Source organism: Struthio camelus, chromosome 19 (assembly GCF_040807025.1).
Source record: "Struthio camelus isolate bStrCam1 chromosome 19, bStrCam1.hap1, whole genome shotgun sequence".
In the NCBI taxonomy this organism is placed as follows: Eukaryota; Metazoa; Chordata; class Aves; order Struthioniformes; family Struthionidae; genus Struthio; species Struthio camelus.
The window spans coordinates 15,643,731-15,658,069 of NC_090960.1; positions in this window are offsets into that span (position 1 = coordinate 15,643,731).

A 14,339-nucleotide genomic window follows, 5' to 3' on the forward strand; every position below is an offset into this window, starting at 1 on the left:
ACAATTTCCCATTACAGCAGCCAATCGCCTCCAACGCCTTCCTAACATGTACAGGCCCACAGGGGAGCATCATTGCCTCCACCCTTTTGGCCCTGACATCCACACGGCTCTCCCACAAGCATTCACATCCTCCTTTCCCTCACCTCCTACAACCTAAGACAGACCTCCTCACACTTTCGGACTGGAGCAGCCACTCTCCTCCAACGCCTGCCTAACATGTGCAGGCCCACACGCGGAGCACCATTGCCTCCACCCTTTTAGCCCTGACATGCCTACGGCTCTCCCACAACCACTCCCACCCTCCTTTCCCTACCCTACTCCAACTTCCGACAGCCCTCCTCACACTTTCGGACTGGAGCAGCCACTCTCCTCCAACGCCTGCCTAACATGTGCAGGCCCACACGGGGAGCACCATGGCCTCCACCCTTTTGGCCCTGACATCCACACGGCTCTCCCACCACCACTCCCGTCTTCCTTTCCCTCACCTCCTACAACTTACCACTGCTCTCCTCACACTTTCGGACTGGAGCAGCCACTCTCCTCCAACGCCTGCCTAACATGTGCAGGCCCACACGGGGAGCACCATTGCCTCCACCCTTTTGGCCCTGACATCCACACGGCTCTCCCACAAGCACTCCCATCTTCCTTTCCCTCACCTCCTACAACTTACCACTGCCCTCCTCACATTTTCTGATTGGAGCAGCCACTCTCCTCCAACGCCTGCCTAACATGTGCAGGCCCACACGGGGAGCACCATGGCCTCCACCCTTTTAGCCCTGACATCCACACGGCTCTCCCACAACCACTCCCGTCTTCCTTTCCCTCACCTCCTCCAACTTACAGCTACTCTTCTCACACTTTGTGACTGGAGCAGCCACTCTACTCGAACGCTTGCCTAGCATGCACAGGCTCACACGGGGAGCACCATTGCCTCCACCCTTTTCGCCCTGACATGCCTACGGCTCTCCCACAAGCACTCCCGTCTTCCTTTCCCTCACCTCCTACAACTTACCACTGCCCTCCTCACACTTTCCCATTAGAGCAGCCAATCTCCTCCAAAGCCTGCCTAACATGTACAGGCCCACACGGGGAGCATCATTGCCTCCACCGTTTTAGCCCTGACATGCCTGCGGCTCTCCCACAAGCATTCCCACCCTCCTTTCCCTACCCTACTCCAGCTTCCGACAGCCCTCCTCGCACTTTCCCATTAGTTCAGCCAATCTCCTCCAACGCCTGCCTAGCATGTGCAGGCCCACACGGGGAGCACCACGGCCTCCACCCTTATGGCCCTGACATCCACACGGCTCTCTCACAATGACTCCCGTCTTCCTTTCCCTCACCTCCTACAACCTAAGACAGACCTCCTCACACTTTTGGACTGGAGCAGCCACTCTCCTCCAACGCCTGCCTAACATGTGCAGGCCCACACGGGGAGCACCATTGCCTCCACCCTTTTGGCCCTGACATGCCTACGGCTCTCCCACAAGCACTCCCGTCTTCCTTTCCCTCACCTCCTACAACTTAGCACTGCCCTCCTCACATTTTCTGATTGGAGCAGCCACTCTCCTCCAACCCGTGCCTAGCATGTGCAGGCCCACACGGGGAGCACCATGACGTCCACCCTTTTGGCCCTGACATCCACACGGCTCTCCCACAAGCACTCCCACCCTCCTTTGCCTACCCTTCTTCAACTTACAGCTACTCTTCTCACACTTTGTCACTGGAGCAGCCACTCTACTCGAACGCGTGCCTAGCATGCACAGGCTCACACGGGGAGCACCATTGCCTCCACCCTTTTAGCCCTGACATGCCTACGGCTCTCCCACAAGCACTCCCGCCCTCCTTTCCCTCACCTCCTACAACTTACCACTGCCCTCCTCACACTTTCCCATTACAGCAGCCAATCTCCTCCAACGCCTGCCTAACATGTGCAGACCCACACGGGGAGCATCACTGCCTCCACCCTTTTAGCCCTGACATGCCTACGGCTCTCCTACAAGCACTCACATCCTCCTTTCCCTCACCTCCTAGAACCCAGGAGAGCCCTCCTCACACTTTCGGACTGGAGCAGCCACTCTCCTCCAACGCCTGCCTAACATGTGCAGACCCACCCGGGGAGCACCATGGCCTCTACCCTTTTGGCCCTGACATCCACACGGCTCTTCCACAAGCACTCCCACCCTCCATTCCCTACCCTTCTCCAGCTTACAGCTACTCTTCTCATACTTTGTGACTGGAGCAGCCACTCTACTCGAACACGTGCCTAGCATGCACAGGCTCACACGGGGAGCACCATTGCCTCCACCCTTTTGGCCCTGACATCCACTCGGCTCTCCCACAAGCACTCCCGTCTTCCTTTCCCTCACCTCCTACAACTTACCACTGCCCTCCTCACACTTTCCCATTACAGCAGCCAATCTCCTCCAACGCCTGCCTAACATGTGCAGACCCACATGGGGAGCATCACTGCCTCCACCCTTTTGGCCCTGACATGCCTGCGACTCTCCCACAAGCACTCACATCCTCCTTTCCTTCACCTCCTACAACCCAGGAGAGCTCTCCTCACACTTTCGGACTGGAGCAGCCACTCTCCTCCAACGCCTGCCTAACATGTGCAGGCCCACACGCGGAGCACCATTGCCTCCACCCTTTTAGCCCTGACATGCCTACGGCTCTCCCACAACCACTCCCACCCTCCTTTCCCTACCCTACTCCAACTTCCGACAGCCCTCCTCACACTTTCGGACTGGAGCAGCCACTCTCCTCCAACGCCTGCCTAACATGTGCAGGCCCACACGGGGAGCACCATGGCCTCCACCCTTTTGACCCTGACATCCACACGGCTCTCCCACCACCACTCCCGTCTTCCTTTCCCTCACCTCCTACAACTTACCACTGCTCTCCTCACACTTTCGGACTGGAGCAGCCACTCTCCTCCAACGCCTGCCTAACATGTGCAGGCCCACACGCGGAGCACCATTGCCTCCACCCTTTTGGCCCTGACATCCACACGGCTCTCCCACAACCACTCCCGCCCTCCTTTCCCTACCCTACTCCAACTTCCGACAGCCCTTCTCACAATTTCCCATTAGAGCAGCCAATCGCCTCCAACGCCTGCCTAACATGTACAGGCCCACACGGGGAGCACCATTGCCTCCACCCTTTTGGCCCTGACATGCCTTCGGTACTCCCACAACCACTACCGCCCTCCTTTCCCTACACTACTCCAACTTGCAACTTCCAGCCTCACACATTCGGACTTGAGCAGGCAATCTCCTCCAAAGCCTGCCTAACATGTACAGGCCCACACGGGGAGCACCATGAAGTCCACACTTTTAGCCCTGACATGGGTACGGCTCTCCCACAAGCACTCACATCCTCCTTTCCCTCACCTCCTACAACCTAAGAAAGCCCTCCTCACACTTTCGGACTTGAGCAGCCACTCTCCTCCAACGCCTGCCTAGCATGTACAGGCCCACACGGGGAGCACCATGACGTCCACCCTTTTGGCCCTGACATCCACACGGCTCTCCCACAACCACTCCGGTCTTCCTTTCCCTCACCTCCTACAACTTACCACTGCCCTCCTCACACTTTCTGACTGGAGCAGCCACTCTCCTCCAACGCCTGCCTAACATGTACAGGCCCACAAGGGGAGCACCATTGCCTCCACCCTTTTAGCCCTGACATCCACACGGCTCTCCCACAACCACTCCCGACCTCCTTTCCCTACCCTACTCCAACTTCCGACAGCCCTCCTCACACTTTCCCATTACAGCAGCCAATCTCCCCCAAAGCCTGCCTAACATGTGCAGGCCCGCACGGGGAGCATCATTGCCTCCACCCTTTTGGCCCTGACATGCCTGCGGCTCTCCCACAAGCACTCCCACCCTCCTTTGCCTACCCTTCTCCAACTTCCGACAACCCTCCTCACACTTTCAGACTGGAGCAGCCACTCTCCTCCAACGCCTGCCTAACATGTGCAGGCCCACACGGGGAGCACCATTGCCTCCACCCTTTTAGCCCTGACATCCACACGGCTCTCCCACAACCACTCCCGTCTTCCTTTCCCTCAACTCCTCCAACTTACAGCTAACCTTCTCACACTTTGTGACTGGAGCAGCCACTCTCCTCCAACGCCTGCCTAGCATGCACAGGCTCACACGGGGAGCACCATGACGTCCACCCTTTTCGCCCTGACATCCACACGGCTCTCCCACAACCACTCCCGTCTTCCTTTCCCTCACCTCCTACAACTTACCACTGCCCTCCTCACAATTTCCCATTACAGCAGCCAATCGCCTCCAACGCCTGCCTAACATGTACGGGCCCACACGGGGAGCATCATTGCCTCCACCCTTTTAACCCTGACATGCCTACGGCTCTCCCACAAGCACTCCCACCCTCCTTTCCCTCACCTCCTACAACCCAGGAGAGCCCTCCTCACACTTTCTGACTGGAGCAGCCACTCTCCTCCAACGCCTGCCTAGCATGCACAGGCCCACACGGGGAGCACCATGACGTCCACCCTTATGGCCCTGACATCCACACGACTCTCCCACAAGCACTCCCGTCTTCCTTTCCCTCACCTCCTACAACTTACCACTGCCATCCTCACAATTTCCGACTGGAGCAGCCACTCTCCTTCAAAGCCTGCCTAGCCTGCACAGGCCCACACGGGGAGCACCATGGCCTCCACCCTTTTAGCCCTGACATGTCTACGGCACTCCCACAACCACTCCCCTCTTCTTTCCCTCACCTCCTACAACTTACCACTGCCCTCCTCACACTTTCTGACTGCAGCAGCCACTCTCCTCCAACGCCTGCCTAACATGTGCAGGCCCACATGGGGAGCACCATGGCCTCCACCCTTTTGGCCCTGAAATCCACACGGCTCTCTCACAACCATTCCCGCCCTCCTTTCCCTACCCTACTCCAACTTACCACTGCCATACTCACAATTTCCCATTAGAGCAGCCAATCGCCTCCAACGCCTGCCTAACATGAACAGGCCCACACGGGGAGCATCATTCCCTCCACCCTTTTGGCCCTGACATGCCTACGGCTCTCCCACAAGCACTCCCACCCTCCTTTCCCTACCCTACTCCAACTTGCAACTTCCCGTCTCACACATTCGGACTTGAGCAGGCAATCTCCTCCAAAGCCTGCCTAACATGTACAGGCCCACACGGGGAGCACCATGAAGTCCACACTTTTAGCCCTGACATGGGTACGGCTCTCCCACAAGCACTCACATCCTCCTTTCACTCACCTCCTACAACCTAAGAAAGCCCTCCTCACACTTTCGGACTGGAGCAGCCACTCTCCTCCAACGCCTGCCTAGCATGTACAGGCCCACACGGGGAGCACCATGACGTCCACCCTTATGGCCCTGACATGCCTACGGCTCTCCCACAACCACTCCGGTCTTCCTTTCCCTCACCTCCTACAACTTACCACTGCCCTCCTCACAATTTCGGACTGGAGCAGCCACTGTCCTTCAAAGCCTGCCTAGCCTGCACAGGCCCACACGGGGAGCACCGTGGCCTCCACCCTTTTCGCACTGACATGTCTACGGCACTCCCACAACCACTCCCCTCTTCTTTCCCTCACCTCCTACAACTTACCACTGCCCTCCTCACACTTTCTGACTGGAGCAGCCACTCTCCTCCAACGCCTGCCTAGCATGCACAGGCCCACACGGGGAGCACCATTGCCTCCACCCTTTTGGCCCTGACATCCACACGGCTCTCCCACAACCACTCCCGCCCTCCTTTCCCTACCCTACTCCAACTTCCGACAGCCCTCCTGACACTTTCCCATTACAGCAGCCAATCTCCTCCAAAGCCTGCCTAACATGTGCAGGCCCACACGGGGAGCATCATTGCCTCCACCCTTTTGGCCCTGACATCCACACGGCTCTTCCACAAGCACTCCCACCCTCCTTTGCCTACCCTACTTCAACTTCCGACAGCCCTCCTCACACTTTCGGACTGGAGCAGCCACTCTCCTCCAACGCCTGCCTAACATGTACAGGCCCACACGGGGAGCACCATGGCCTCCACCCTTTTGGCCCTGACATCCACACGGCTCTCCCACAACCACTCCCGTCTTTCATTCCCTAACCTCCTACAACTTACACCTACCCTTCTCACACTTTGTGACTGGAGCAGTCACTCTCCTCCAACGCCTGCCTAGCATGCACAGGCTCACACGGGGAGCACCATTGCCTCCACCCTTTTGGCCCTGACATCCACACGGCTCTCCCACAACGACTCCCGTCTTCCTTTCCCTCACCTCCTACAACTTACCACTGCCCTCCTCACAATTTCCCATTACAGCAGCCAATCGCCTCCAACGCCTGCCTAACATGTACAGGCCCACACGGGGAGCACCATTGCCTCCACCCTTTTGGCCCTGACATGCCTACGGCTCTCCCACAAGCACTCCCGCCCTCCTTTCCCTACCCTACTCCAACTTCTGACAGCCCTCCTCGCACTTTCGGACTGGAGCAGCCACTCTCCTCCAACGCCTGCCTAGCATGCACAGGCTCACACGGGGAGCACCATGGCCTCCACCCTTTTGGCCCTGACATCCACACGGCTCTCCCACAACCACTCCCGTCTTCCTTTCACTCACCTCCTACAACTTACCGCTGCCCTCCTCACACTTTCCCATTACAGCAGCCAATCGCCTCCAACGCCTGCCTAACATGTACAGGCCCACACGGGGAGCATCATTGCCTCCACCCTTTTGGCCCTGACATCCACACGGCTCACCCACAACCACTCTGACCCTCCTTTAGCTACCCGACTCCAACTTACGACTTCTCTCCTGACACATTCGGACTTGAGCAGTCACTCTCCTCCAACGCGTGCCTAACATGTGCAGGCCCACCCGGGGAGCACCATTGCCTCCACCCTTTTGGCCCTGACATCCACACGGCTCTCCCACAAGCACTCCCACCCTCCTTCCCCTCACGTCCTAGAACCTAGGACAGCCCTCCTCACACTTTGTGACTGGAGAAGCCACTCTACTCGAATGCGTGCCTAGCATGCACAGGCTCACACGGGGAGCACCATTGCCTCCACCCTTTTGGCCCTGACATCCACACGGCTCTCCCACAACCACTCCCGTCTTCCTTTCCCTCACCTCCTACAACTTACCACTGCCCTCCTCACACTTTCCCATTAGAGCAGCCAATCGCCTCCAACGCCTGCCTAACATGTGCAGACCCACACGGGGAGCATCACTGCCTCCACCCTTTTAGCCCTGACATGCCTACGGCTCTCCCACAAGCACTCCCACCCTCCTTTCCCTCACCTCCTACAACCCAGGAGAGCCCTCCTCACACTTTCGGACTGGAGCAGCCACTCTCCTCCAACGCCTGCCTAACATCTGCAGGCCCACCCGGGGAGCACCATGGCCTCTACCCTTTTGGCCCTGACATCCACACGGCTCTCCCACAAGCACTCCCACCCTCCTTTGCCTACCCTTCTCCAACTTACAGCTACGCTTCTCACACTTTGTGACTGGAGCAGCCACTCTACTCGAACGCGTGCCTAGCATGCACAGGCTCACACGGGGAGCACCATTGCCTCCACCCTTTTGGCCCTGACATCCACACGGCTCTCCCACAACCACTCCCGTCTTCCTTTCCCTCACCTCCTACAACTTACCACTGCCCTCCTCACACTTTCCCATTAGAGCAGCCAATCTCCTCCAACGCCTGCCTAACATGTGCAGACCCACACGGGGAGCATCACTGCCTCCACCCTTTTAGCCCTGACATGCCTACGGCTCTCCTACAAGCACTCACATCCTCCTTTCCCTCACCTCCTAGAACCCAGGAGAGCCCTCCTCACACTTTCGGACTGGAGCAGCCACTTTCCTCCAACGCCTGCCTAACATGTGCAGGCCCACACGGGGAGCACCATGGCCTCTACCCTTTTGGCCCTGACATCCACACGGCTCTCCCACAAGCACTCCCACCCTCCTTTGCCTACCCTTCTCCAACTTACAGCTACCCTTCTCAAACTTTGTGACTGGAGCAGCCACTCTACTCGAACGCGTGCCTAGCATGCACAGGCTCACACGGGGGGCACCATTGCCTCCACCCTTTTCGCCCTGACATGCCTACGGCTCTCCCACAAGCACTCCCGTCTTCCTATCCCTACCATACTCCAGCTTCCGACAGCCCTCCTCGCACTTTCCCATTAGTTCAGCCAATCTCCTCCAACGCCTGCCTAGCATGTGCCGACCCACACGCGGAGCACCATTGCCTCCACCCTTTTGGCCCTGACATCCACACGGCTCTCTCACAATGACTCCCGTCTTCCTTTCCCTCACCTCCTACAACTTACCACTGCCCTCCTCACAATTTCCCATAACAGCAGCAAATCGCCTCCAACGCCTGCCTAACATGGACAGGCCCACACGGGGAGCATCATTGCCTCCACCCTTTTCGCCCTGACATGCCTACGGCTCTCCCACAAGCACTCCCACCCTCCTTTCCCTCACCTCCTACAACTTACCACTGCCCTCCTCACAATTTCCCATTACAGCAGCCAATCGCCTCCAACGCCTGCCTAACATGTACAGGCCCACACGCGAAGCACCATTGCCTCCACCCTTTTAGCCCTGACATGCCTACGGCTCTCCCACAAGCACTCCCGCCCTCCTTTCCCTACCCTACTTCAGCTTCCGACATCCCTCCTCGCACTTTCCCATTAGTTCAGCCAATCTCCTCCAACGCCTGCCTAGAATGTGCAGGCCAACACGCGGAGCACCATGGCCTCCACCCTTTTGGCCCTGACATCCACACGGCTCTCCCACAACCACTCCCGTCTTCCTTTCACTCACCTCCTACAACTTACCGCTGCCCTCCTCACACTTTGCCATTACAGCAGCCAATCGCCTCCAACGCCTGCCTAGCATGCACAGGCCCACACGGGGAGCATCATTGCCTCCACCCTTTTGGCCCTGACATCCACACGGCTCACCCACAACCACTCCGACCCTCCTTTAGCTACCCGACTCCAACTTACGACTTCTCTCCTGACACATTGGGACTTGAGCAGCCACTCTCCTCCAACGCCTGCCTAGCATGCACAGGCCCACACGGGGAGCACCATGGCCTCTACCCTTTTGGCCCTGACATCCACACGGCTCTCCCACAAACACTCCCGCCCTCCTTTCCCTACCCTACTCCAACTTACGACTGCCCTCCTCACACTTTCGGACTTGAGCAGCCAAACTCCTCCAACGCCTGCCTAACATGTACAGGCCCACACGGGGAGCACCATGACGTCCAACCTTTTAGCCGTGACATGCGTACGGCTCTCCCACAAGCACTCCCACCCTCCTTCCCCTCACGTCCTAGAACCTAGGACAGCCCTCCTCACACTTTCTGACTGGAGCAGGCAATCTCCTCCAAAGCCTGCCTAACATGTACAGGCCCACACGGGGAGCACCATGAAGTCCACACTTTTAGCCCTGACATGGGTACGGCTCTCCCACAAGCACTCACATCCTCCTTTCAATCACCTCCTACAATCTAAGAAAGCCCTCCTCACACTTTCGGACTGGAGCAGCCACTCTCCTCCAACGCCTGCCTAGCATGTACAGGCCCACACGGGGAGCACCATGACGTCCACCCTTATGGCCCTGACATGCCTACGGCTCTCCCACAACCACTCCCGTCTTCTTTCCCTCACCGCCTACAACTTACCACTGCCATCCTCACACTTTCTGACTGGAGCAGCCACTCTCCTCCGAATCCTGCCGAACATGTACAGGCCCACACGGGGAGCACCATGGCCTCCACCCTTTTGGCCCTGACATCCACACGGCTCTCCCACAAGCACTCCCGCCCTCCTTTCCCTACCCTACTCCAACTTACGACAGCCCTTCTCACACTTCCCCATTAGAGCAGCCACTCTCCTCCAACGCCTGCCTAGCATGCACAGTCCCACACTTCGAGCAGCACTGCCTCCACCGTTTTAGCCCTGACATGCCTACGGCTCTCCCACAAGCACTCCCGCCCTCCTTTCCCTCACCTCCTACAACTTACCACTGCCCTCCTCACAATTTCCCATTACAGCAGCCAATCTCCTCCAACGCCTGCCTAACATGTACAGGCCCACACGGGGAGCACCATTGCCTCTACCCTTTTGGCCCTGACTTGCCTACGGCTCTCCCACAACCACTCCCGCCCTCCTTTCCCTACCCTACTCCAACTTCCGACAGCCCTCCTCACACTTTCGGACTGGAGCAGCCACTCTCCTCCAACGCCTGCCTATCATGTGCAGGCCCACACGGGGAGCACCATTGCCTCCACCCTTATGGCCCTGACATCCACACGGCTCTCCCACAACCACTCCCATCTTCATTACCCTCACCTCCTACAACTTACCACTGCCCTCCTCACACTTTCCCATTAGAGCAGCCAATCTCCTCCAATGCCTGCCTAACATGTGCAGGCCCACACGGGGAGCACCATGGCCTCCACCCTTTTGGCCCTGACATCCACACGGCTCTCCCACCACCACTCCCGTCTTCCTTTCCCTCACCTCCTACAACTTACCGCTGCCCTCCTCACACTTTCCCATTACAGCAGCCAATCGCCTCCAACGCCTGCCTAACATGTACAGGTCCACACGGGGAGTATCATTGCCTCCACCCTTTTGGCCCTGACATGCCTACGGCTCTCCCACAAGCACTCCCACCCTCCTTTTCCTACCCTACTCCAAATTCCGACAGACCTCCTCACACTTTTGGACTGGAGCAGCCACTCTCCTCCAACGCCTGCCTAACATGTGCAGGCCCACCCGGGGAGCACCATTGCCTCCACCCTTTTCGCCCTGACATGCCTATGGCACTCCCACAACCACTCCCGCCCTCCTTTCCCTACCCTACTTCATCTTATGACTGCCCTCCTCACACTTTCGGACTTGAGCAGCCAATTTCCTCCAACGCCTGCCTAACATGTACAGGCACACCCTGGGAGCACCATGACGTCCAACCTTTTAGCCGTGACATGGGTACGGCTCTCCCACAAGCACTCCCACCCTCCTTCCCCTCACGTCCTAGAACCTAGGACAGCCCTCCTCACACTTTGTGACTGGAGAAGCCACTCTACTCGAACGCGTGCCTAGCATGCACAGGCTCACACGGGGAGCACCATTGCCTCCACCCTTTTCGCCCTGACATGCCTACGGCTCTCCCACAACCACTCCCGTCTTCCTTTCCCTCAACTCCTACAACTTACCACTGCCCTCCTCACAATTTCCCATTACAGCAGCAAATCGCCTCCAACGCCTGCCTAACATGTACAGGCCCACACGGGGAGCATCATTGCCTCCACCCTTTTAGCCCTGACATGGGTACGGCTCTCCCACAAGCACTCCCACCCTCCTTTCTCTACCCTACTCCAGCTTCCGACAGCCCTCCTCGCACTTTCCCATTAGTTCAGCCAATCTCCTCCAACGCCTGCCTAGCATGTGCCGACCCACACGCGGAGCACCATGGCCTCCACCCTTTTGGCCCTGACATCCACACGGCTCTCCCACAAGCACTCCCACCCTCCTTTCCCTCACCTCCTACAACTTACCACTGCCATCCTCACACTTTCTGACTGGAGCAGCCACTCTCCTCCAACGCCTGCCTAGCATGTACAGGCCCACACGGGGAGCACCATTGCCTCCACCCTTTTGGCCCTGACATGCCTACGGCTCTCCCACAAGCACTCCCACCCTCCTTTCCCTACCCTACTCCAGCTTCCGACAGCCCTCCTCGCACTTTCCCATTACAGCAGCCAATCTCCTCCAACACCTGCCTAGCATGTGCAGGCCCACACGCGGAGCACCATTGCCTCCACCCTTTTGGCCCTGACATCCACACGGCTCTCTCACAATGACTCCCGTCTTCCTTTCCCTCACCTCCTACAACTTACCACTGCCATCCTCGCACTTTCTGACTGGAGCAGCCGCTCTCCTCCAACGCGTGCCTAGCATGCACAGGTCCACACGGGGAGCACCATTGCCTCCACCCTTTTGGACCTCACATGCCTACGGCACTCCTACAAGCACTCCCGCCCTCCTTTGCCTACCCTACTCCAACTTATGACTGCCCTCCTTACACTTTTCCATAAGAGCAGCCAATCTCCTCCAACTCCTGCCTAACATGTACAGGCCCACACGGGGAGCACCATTGCCTCCACCCTTTTGGCCCTGACATCCACACGGCTCTCCCACAAGCACTCCCATCTTCCTTTCCCTCACCTCCCACAACTTACCGCTGCCCTCCTCACACTTTCCCATTACAGCAGCCACTCTCCTCCAACGCCTGCCTAACATATGCAGACCCACACGAGAAGCACCACTGCCTCCACCCTTTTAGCCCTGACATGCCTACGGCACTCCCACAACCACTCCCGCCCTCCTTTCCCTACCCTACTCCATCTTACGACTGCCCTCCTCACACTTTCGGACTTGAGCAGCCAATCTCCTCCAACGCCTGCCTAACATATACAGGCACACCCGGGGAGCACCATGACGTCCAACCTTTTAGCCGTGACATGGGTACGGCTCTCCCACAAGCACTCCCACCCTCCTTCCCCTCACGTCCTAGAACCTAGGACAGCCCTCCTCACACTTTCTGACTGGAGCAGCCACTCTCCTCCAACGCCTGCCTAACATGTACAGGCCCACACGGGGAGCACCATGACGTCCAACCTTTTAGCCGTGACATGGGTACGGCTCTCCCACAAGCACTCCCACCCTCCTTCCCCTCACGTCCTAGAACCTAGGACAGCCCTCCTCACATTTTCTGACTGGAGCAGCCACTCTCATCCAACGCCTGCCTAGCATGTACAGGCCCACACGGGGAGCACCATTGCCTCCACCCTTTTAGCCCTGACATGCCTAGGGCTCTCCCACAAGCACTCCCGTCTTCCTTTCCCTCACCTCCTACAACTTACCACTGCCATCCTCACACTTTCGGACTGGAGCAGCCACTCTCCTCCTAAGCATGCCTAACATGTGCAGGCCCACACGAGGAGCACCATTGCCTCCACCCTTTTGGCCCTGACATGTCTATTGCACTCCCACAACCACTCCCGCCCTCCTTTCCCTACCCTACTCCAACTTACCACTGCCCTCCTCACAATTTTCCATTAGAGCAGCCAATCGACTCCAACGCCTGCCTAACATGTGCAGGCCCACACGGGGAGCACCATGGCCTCTACCCTTTTGGCCCTGACATCCACACGGCTCTCCCACAACCACTCCAGCCCTCCTTTCCCTACCCTACTCCAACTTGCAACTTCCAGCCTCACACATTTGGACTTGAGCAGGCAATCTCCTCCAAAGCCTGCCTAACATGTACAGGCCCACATAGGGAGCACCATGAAGTCCACACTTTTAGCCCTGACATGGGTACGGCTCTCCCACAAGCACTCACATCCTCCTTTCAATCACCTCCTACAATCTAAGAAAGCCCTCCTCACACTTTCAGACTGGAGCAGCCACTCTCCTCCAACGCCTGCCTAGCATGTACAGGCCCACACGGGGAGCACCATGACGTCCACCCTTATGGCCCTGACATGCCTACGGCTCTCCCACAACCACTCCCGTCTTCCTTTCCCTCACCTCCTACAACTTACCACTGCCATCCTTACAATTTCCCATTACAGCAGCCAATCGCCTTCAACACCTGCCTAACATGTACAGGCCCACACGGGGAGCATCATTGCCTCCACCGTTTTAGCCCTGACATGCCTACGGCTCTCCCACAAGCACTCCCGCCCTCCTTTCCCTCACCTCCTACAACTTACCGCTGCCCTCCTCACACTTTCCCATTACAGCAGCCAATCGCCTCCAACGCCTGCCTAACATGTACAGGTCCACACGGGGAGCATCATTGCCTCCACCCTTTTGGCCCTGACATCCACACGGCTCTCCCACAAGCACTCCCACCCTACTCCAACTTACAGCTACCCTTCTCACACTTTGTGACTGGAGCAGCCACTCTACTCGAACGCGTGCCTAGCATGCACAGGCTCACACGGGGAGCACCATTGCCTCCACCCTTTTGGCCCTGACATGCCTACGGCTCTCTCACAAGCACTCCCGTCTTCCTTTCCCTCACCTCCTACAACTTACCGCTGCCCTCCTCACACTTTCCCATTACAGCAGCCAATCGCCTCCAACGCCTGCCTAACATGTACAGGCCCACACGGGGAGCATCATTGCCTCCACCCTTTTAGCCCTGACATGCCTACGGCTCTCCCACAAGCACTCCCGCCCTCCTTTCCCTACCCTACTCCAGCTTCCGACAGC